We start from the raw sequence: 9,153 nt of genomic DNA, 5'->3' as shown, positions 1-9,153 counted from the left end.
TCTGATATTCAAGACTACAAAGTCTTTGGCTGTCTAACCTATGCCTCTACCCTTCAAAATCACATATCCAAACTCGACCCAAGAGCTAGAAAAGTTGTTTTCTTGGGTTACATGGAAGCCTTCAAAGGTAGCATTCTTCTTGATTTACGTACTAATGAAACTTTTGTGTCAAGACACATTACTTTCCATGAAACCATCATACCTTATACCACCCAAAATTCCACATCTACTTCTAAGTGGAAAATATACCAAAATCCAAAACCTGACTCACCAAACATTATAACTTCACATCCAATTTCTCTCATAACTGACTTACCTATCACTAACACACCATCACCAATTCCTGTATCACCATTCACCCACCGGACTGAATCTCCAACCCCAACCTTAAATGAAATTGATGACACTGCCTACATCCCTTCACTTGATGCACCAAACATTCCTATCACTCAAACTGATCAAACATCCAAACTCCCTACCCGCACAAGACAAACACTAGCTTACCTCAAAGATTACTTGTGCAATTAATTCACTGATCAAGCTCATCAACCATCATCAGGTATTTCATATCCATTGTCTAACTATTTGTCTTATTTCTTATTATCTCGTTCTTTTCATCACCTCATCATGTCCATTAATACCCTTCATGAGCCAAGGACATATGTTGAAGCTAGCAAGTTTGAGTGTTGGAACCAGGCCATGAAAGCTAAACTGTCATCTCTTGAAAGAACAAGCACGGGTAATACACAAGTACCATGTGAAAGCACGTGTAACTAGGCCAAAATATGTGTGAACACACGGGTAACACACCAGTAGCGTGTGAAAGCACGGGTAGCCAAGCCAAAATTCGTGTGAAGTGTGAACACACGGGTAACCAAGCCAAAATTCGTGTGAAGTGTGAACACACGGGTAACACACCAGTACCGTTTGAAAGCACGCCAAAATCTGTGTGAACGCACGGGTAATACACAAATACCGTGTAAACGCACGGGTAAGCAGATCAAAATCCGTGTGAACGCATAAGTTATTACATTTTTTGTACAAGTGAAAAAAAAGTAAATATATTTAAAATAATGTATGAATTCAAACACGATAAAAATGTGTTGCTTTATAATTATTTATGTATCTAATTATTTTATATTGAATTTTTTTAATTTAAAATACAATAATTTTAAAGATAATATATGAATAATTGAAATATATATTATTGATGTCTTTCTTTTAAAAGTTGAAAAGTTGATACACTTTTGTTTTAATTTTAAAAATGTTATTCTTTTAGAAATAATAACCTACTTTGGTAAAACTATTTTGTTTTTCTTATTTACACTTTTATCATATTTTGAAAACAAAAACGTGTGTACCACACCAATACCCGTGCGGGTGCACGAGCAGCACACCAATACCGTGTGAACACAGGTAAGCAGTATTGAGAAATACATTTCATTTTTATCTATTTTGAAAAATTATTTTTTTCTAAATTGGTGTTTAAAATTTTTTCTTAACAATGATTGTTCTTACAAATTCCATTTTTTTCAAAATTGTTCTTACAAATTATGTGTTTAATAGTTTTTCTTAACAATAGAAGTTTTTAAAAACTTATACAATTATCTTGCCGTCAATTCTTTCTTTCTTCCTATAATATTTTGATATTTTCTAATTTGTTTGAAATCTCATGAAAAACTGGTGACATATCTGCGGCCCAACCCAGAACCCGTGCGGACGCATGGATTTTCCACTAGTTTTAAGCAGAAAATTCAATTTGTAAAAGCACTTATTTTCTCACACTGAGAGATAAGTGTACCTTAGTGTTGGATTATGTGAATTTCCAGTATATATTTGGATCATTTGATTTGTAATCCTACCAGCATTATATTTTCGGACTTTAATTCAAATTTTATTCTGTACTTGCTTTGGAGCTTTTTCTTATGTATTATGAGTTCATTACATTTTAGCTTTCTATATTTACTCTTTTTTCTATTTTGCTTGTATTTCTTGCACGTTCCTTCTTTTGATTATTATTATTATATCAAACATGTCTTGTATGCAATTTAATAACAATAGCTTTTACGTAATTACTATGCCAACGAAATTTCTAGAGCTCGGAATATGAGGACCGACGTACTGAAGATGCTTGCAATTAAGTCATAAAAATTATGTTTTTAATGCTTAATGCGAATATGTAACTTAGAGATACCGTTCCGATTTGAAAGAACAAAACCTATATCCGACTGAGATAAAAAACAAATTTTGATTATAAGCACCGCAAAATAATCTTTTGATTAATTTGTACAAATAATTATTTTCAAATAAGAATTTTAAGAACATAAACTGGCACGCAAAAGCGGTTGTTTATGTGATTAAAATATGGTATTAGACGATGCGAGGTAATACCTTTAAATTTATTTTTTTACCTTAAAATAACTTTTCGAATAAATTTTTCAAAAATAGACTTTTGCAAGTTAACAACATTGAACACGCGAAAGCGGCAGTATAGATTTTAGGTTGAAACCTGGTTCCGACTACGCGAAAGCAAGGGGTTCCTTTAAATTAATTCTTTTTCTTATGATAAAACATTATCCCAATTTAATTATGAAATAACACGACATTGCAAGTACTAATGGTTGACGAGAGCTGCATTCCGATCTTCGTCTTTATATTAATTCTTAAAACTAGCTTATTTTAGTTATTTTGCATCTAAAGCTATTGCTCATAGTCTTAGATTTACATAGTAACGATAGAAAATGATACGTTTGATAATTGGTCTATGTGGGTTCGATATTTTTGCGCATTTGTGAAGCTATCAAGTTTTTGGCGCTATTGCCAAGCACAAAGTTAGTCATTATCGTAACTCCGTTATTGCGTTGTATAGACTAAGGAAGTTTTTGTTATTTCCCCCATTTCCGTAGGTGATGCCGAGTACTTGCACTTTTGAGGACGAGCTGGAGAAACTTATAAACGAAATCGAGTGTTTCCTTTGTTTGTGATGCCATGTCGACTAATTCTCCCCTATGGCTGCGAGCAATAATCATCCTCTTAAGGACTACGCCGTCCCATCCCAAGACGAGCCACGCTCAAGCATTACCCCTCCTGCCCTTTAGGAAAAACTATTTCGAGTTGAAACCTTCTCTGTTACAAATCGTGTAGCAAAACCAGTTCTCTAGTAACCCTACAAAAGGACCCTAACTTACTGTAGTTGTGAAAAATTGAGACCGAGGCCATTGGATTGACCCAACTCGTATTATAGTGAAAGTTACCAATGCGCTTTATTGTTTCCAAAGAAAATAGGGAAAGAATGAAGTAAAACCCAAAGAAGTTTTTAAATCAAAACTAATAAAATAAACAGAGATCTTAAGTTCGGGGGTTGGCTATGCGAGGGGAAGGTATTAACCCCCCTCACATCTATAGTACTCTACAGGAACCTCTTTGAAAATATATATTATTGTTTTATTGTTATTGTTTTTGTTTTTTGAAATAGAGTGGAATGGTGAGAAAAGAATTTTATTATGTGTCCGACAAGATATCGCATCTTGTACTTACATACCCCTTAAGTGCAATAGAGAAGTTTGAGCATTTGTAGTTCCCCTTAAAAGGAAAATAATTAGCCAAAGTGGCAAAAATCTTTTTGGGTGTTGAGCTTTAACAATACATAACGAGTTTTTAAAATGCTAAGCTTTAACAATACAAAGCAAGTTTTAAAAGGAGGAGCCAAGCTTTAACAGTACAAGGCAAGGATGAGTTACAAGAGTGGTGGCTGAGCTTTAACAATACAAAACCAGGTTTAAAATAGGAAGGAGCTAAGCTTTAACATTATAGAGCACAAAGTAAATGAGGAGGAGAAAAGGGTGAGTACCTTGACAATTTTAGTGAATACTATCCCAATCCTATGGATTTTTCAATAACAATGAGGAATCATACATCTCAAGCAATATTTATGGGTAAGCATCTCAAGAGGTGGGCTAGACAAAGATATTGTAGTGGTGAAATTTGTGAGACTAAAGTCATTGAATTGACTTAGCTTATATGTTTTAAACAGAGTTTCCACCGCGCTTTATTGTTTCCAAAGGAAATGAGAGAAAAAACGAATAAAATCCACAGAAGTTCTTAAAATCAAAACTAATAAACTTATCAGAGATTCGGGTAAGGGGGTTTGTTATGCAAGGGGAAGGTTTTAAGCACCCCTCACATCTATGGTACTCCATAGGAACCTCTTTGAAAATATTGTTATTATTGTTGTTATTATTATGAAAATGCCTTTGCGTTTTTGTTTAAATAGAGTGGGGGGATGAAAAAAGAAAGTTTTAAAAGTAAGCGAAATAAGATATCGCATCTTAGGCCTACATACCCCTTAAGTGCAATAGGGAAGTCAGAGCTTTTGTAGTTCCTCTTAAAAGGAAAATAAAAGAGAGCCAAGTGGTAAAATCTTTTTGGGTGTTGAGCTTTAACAATACTCGACGGGTTTTTAAAATGTTAAGCTTTAACAATACTTAACAAGTTTTATTAAAAAGAGCCTAGCTTTAACAATACAAGGCTTAGGGTTTAAAAGGAGTTGCAAAACCAAGGGTTGATTTAAAAAGGTTGAGCTTTAGCAATACAAAACAATTTTCAAAACAAGTGGGGTGCAAAGCTTTAACAATACTAAGTATAAAGATAAAGATATTTGGAGAAGAGGTTGAGTACCTTGACAATTTTAGTCAATACCATTCTCATTCCTTTGGATATTTCAACAACAACTTAAGCAGTCAATCATGGATACCTCAAGTGTGTGTGATCACACGTGTCACAAAAGTAAACAAGTGAGTATAACAAAGAAATCAATGTATAAACTCAAATTATAATGGATAAAAGGATGTTTGTACCTTGGAATCATTTCATGTATAAATGAATATGATTTGATGATGGATGGATAAGAGAAATAATATCATGACACCAATTCCATACACCTACACCCAATACACTATTCACAAATATGTGAACATTGTTTTTATTATTATTTTAAATTTTTGATAAATATTCTTATTTTCTTTAAAATTACTTTTGGTTAATGAAATATTAAAATTTGGTTAATACGGTTCAAAGTTTGGTTAATATATATTTTGATATACAAAGTTAATATGTATATCGTTCGGACTTTGGTTAATAATTTTGTATAAAGTTGGTTAGTATAGTATAAAAATTTGTTAATATATTTATAATTTAGTGTCAAAATATGGTTAATACTATGTATTTTATTGGTTAATGAAGTACTGAAAGTGGTTAATGAATTATAAGTAAAATAAATGATTAATGACATATATTTTTGTGGTTAATACAATTGTGAAGTTGGTTAATGACACAACCTTATATTTATATTATAAAACAAATTTTAAAAATAAATATTTTTTTATAAAAAAAATTATATTTTTTAAAAATAATATTATTTTAATAAAAAACATTGTTCACCGTATAAATACGGTGAACTGTGTATACAGCGTAGGTATTTGGTGTAGAAAATGGTGTCAAGATAGCATTGCTGGATGGATAAATATCTCATGCATGTGGGTTAGTAAACAAAGTATATACAATGATGATACTATGAATAAAAGTACAAGTGTACAAGGATGAAAATCAACAAGTATATGTAGAAAGACAAAGAAAGAGATCGAAGCAACAAGTTATATTAACATGGTGAAGCTAAAGATCAAAGATTCAAATTAGGGTTTTGAAATATTAGGGTTTGGAAACACATATTCCTAGTTTATTTTTTTTAATGATTAAAGTACCATACCCAAAAGGAGAGTAGGTCTAAGGGTACATGATATTGTCAAGGAGATATTATCCTAACCCTAAAATAATGCACACAAAAATATACAAGAGTTTACTTGGTGAAAATATAAAAAAGAAATGATTTTATTTTTGGATTTTTAAACATATAAAAGACTTATTTTTGATTAAATTTTTTTAATAATCAAAATAATAATATTTTTGGATTTTTAAATCATAGTCATAAAATAAGTAAGATAAATAAGGAGTGTGCAAAATTTCAAGTCAAAATAATTTAATTTACTATTTTAAATAAATTATGAAAGTTTGAATAAAAAGTGAAATAAACTAGTGATAAAAATAAGGGTTTGGTCTTGGTAGGTGTTGAGCCCACGCCCTCAAGATCACAAGTTAAAAGCTTAGCCACTGGGTCAACTGCTTGTGTTTAATCATTAGGCCCAAGCACATCATAATATATGAAACTCCCTTCTGAATGGTTTAAAATGAAAATAAAACCTCAAAAATGCAAAAGGGGTGGTTCGAATCCACGCCCTTAGAGACACGCATCACAAACACACATACAACCAAGTGAGCTACACGACTAAGTCATTAAACATACACCTTGCAATAAATATAAAATAAAACAAGTTCAAAAATTCAAAAAATGGAACTTCATCTTCAACCTTCGTTTTCCAGATTTTTTTCAGAAAAATCATCATCTTCAAAACTCAACCATTTTCGAAAGTATAAACATGAAAGTTGTTCATTTTTTCAATACGGATTCAACGATGTATCATTCATTCATTTATATTAACTGTAACTCTTTAATTTTCCAGAAAATGTGAAGAAACCTAGAATTTCAAATTTAAATTAAATGATCAATATGAACAATCAATCTCTAATACCTTTGGGCTATCATTCAGTGCATCAAAGCAAACAGATAGGTATCAAGAAATGCAACAATTGATGCTTAAACCATGGAGTTTAAAGTTGAGTTTTGTACCTCTGAAAATGGAGATCAAAACCTGTATTAGAGCACTTCCAGAAATGGTTTGATGATTTGGGAAGCTTCCTTGTACCTCACTAAAGCTAATGGAATGCTTGGTTGACTTTAAAACACCCTGGAACTCCAAACCCGATAGCACCTACAACACAAAAAATTTATGGATGGAAACTCTTGGTTCCAAGTGTTACAGAAATGGATTGAGTGTTTGGATAACTTCTATATGTGATATGGAAGGTATCTGAGGTGAAAGACCAACAAATGTTCGAGCCAAATGAAAGATTTTAGTTTATGGCTTAAGGGTGATCTTTAATGGAGGTTTAATGGTGATTTTTGGTTTGAGGTGTTTTTGAAGGTGGTGATTATGTTAGACAGCTTCTAAATGATGTTTAGAAGTTGTTTGAATCGTTGCTTGACACATAGAATCTTTACAACTCAAAATGGCTCTCAAAATGAAAATGGTAAAAAGGGAGAATTTCAAGTTGGGTAGTGACTTAGAGAGTTATGGTGTGTTTGATGCAATGAGCAATGCCCTCTATTTATAGGCCAAAATTAGGGTTTGTGGGTGAAATAATCAGATCAAAAGGAGATCACATGTGAGAGTTATCCAACTTTGCTTCTTGGTGAAGAAAGCTTGAAGTTATGGTTCCAATGGCGAGGTACAATGCTTTAAGAATGCTTCAGAGACTTTTTCTACAGATTGAGAGCTTGGTTGTGGTGTTTTTATTGCTTTTGGTGCAGAGAAAACAAGTTAGAGGATCATTGCAAAAGTTGTTGGTGATTAAAGTAGCTTTACAAGAATGGAAGTCATGGCTTTATGTTGGAAATGGAATGATACAATGGGCAATGGTGAAAGAACTTGGTTCATAGCTCAAAATCACTCAAAATCATCTGATTATGGTGTCTCTAATAAGTTATGGGAGCTGTAAACAAGATTCTTACAGATTTGAATTGGATTTGGAGTTTTGTTCTTCATGTTCATGCTTGAAATTCAAGTGTTATGGAGCCTTCTTCACAAAATCATATCTCATGGCTCAAGTGATGAAATTCCATGCTAGTGGTATCTTTGGAAAGCCCTTGCTACATACTTCAATCCACTTTTTGGAAGTTTTCTCAAACTCATTTTGGATCCTGGTGAAAAATGACCATAAAGTTGGAAGAAATCTAGGTTAAAACACTTAAAATTTCTTCCAAGTTTTTTGACATAAACTTCTTGATCCAATGTCTCTCAAATAAATCACTTTTTGAAGAAATATTATAAGTGACAAAGTTTTTTCTTTGATCAAGATCTAGAACTTTCATGTTGGGATATTTTTGAGTTTGTAGGTGAATTTTGAAGTTCCCAAAATAAGGTCAAAAACACTTAAAACCCTAATTTTGACCTTCGTTGTGTCATACCCCAAAATTTGCCCTCCTCTGCTTATCTTCAATGGTTCAAGGTCCAACGGTTTATTCAAGCAACATGCTCCTAATCAAAGATCTCCAAAACTAGGGTTTTCATTTTATCAAAGGGTTGTGAATGTTCAAGGCCTCAAATGAATCTCAAGGCCCCTCATATGTCTCAAGGCACCTCCTTGTCAAAAGTCAAGCTTCTATTCCAAGGATTGCTCACTCAATGGCTCAAACAACTAATGATCGACTGTGTTGACCTAAAAGTCAACTATAGTCAAAATACAATCAAACTTCAAGATTTTTGGTCAACATCAAGTATGTGAGGTTATATCCATCATTTGATCAAAGGTTGATCATGATCCATCACTAAAAACTCCAAAATGAATAAATGCAAAGGTTCAAATTAGGGTTTTCTATAGGAGAAAGTCAACTCAACTTTGACTGGTCATAACTTTCACATGGAGCATCAAAAATTTCCCAACCAAAGCCTATTCTGAAGGAAATTTGATTCTCTACAACTTTGTCTCTCACAAGACAAAGCCAGAAATGCATCATTTGAGAGATATGGACAAAAACATTACAGGTCCTCCAGAAAAAGCAACAAAAACACCTTTTGGGTCAAAGCTCTTAACTTGAGCATGGAAACTTCAATGAAGATGAAACCAAAAAGACCATTTAGAGGACTCTTTGGGCTTTCCAAAAAGTCCTAGAACATGGTTATATGGCAAATATTGAGGGAGATACGAGGCGCACAAGTTGGCCAAATTTCAAGGAAGATATGAAACCCTAAGTGAAGAATTTTAGACTTTTTGGTCAAGGAGCCTAAGATTTTCACTTCAAACATGGTCATGACTTGGAAGGAGACCTTTAAATCCATATTCATCCTTTCATGATTTTATTTACTATTTATTTGAATTTTGTTCATTTAAATACTAAATAAATCAAGAAAAATATCAAAATAAATGGGTTAAAATTATATGGATCTTCTTTTAATCACATGAGGGCCCAAATAATACCAT

The sequence above is a fragment of the Vicia villosa genome, unplaced genomic scaffold, assembly GCF_029867415.1.
Source record: "Vicia villosa cultivar HV-30 ecotype Madison, WI unplaced genomic scaffold, Vvil1.0 ctg.002147F_1_1, whole genome shotgun sequence".
NCBI classification, from domain to species: Eukaryota; Viridiplantae; Streptophyta; class Magnoliopsida; order Fabales; family Fabaceae; genus Vicia; species Vicia villosa.
This window is presented reverse-complemented; position numbering follows the sequence as displayed.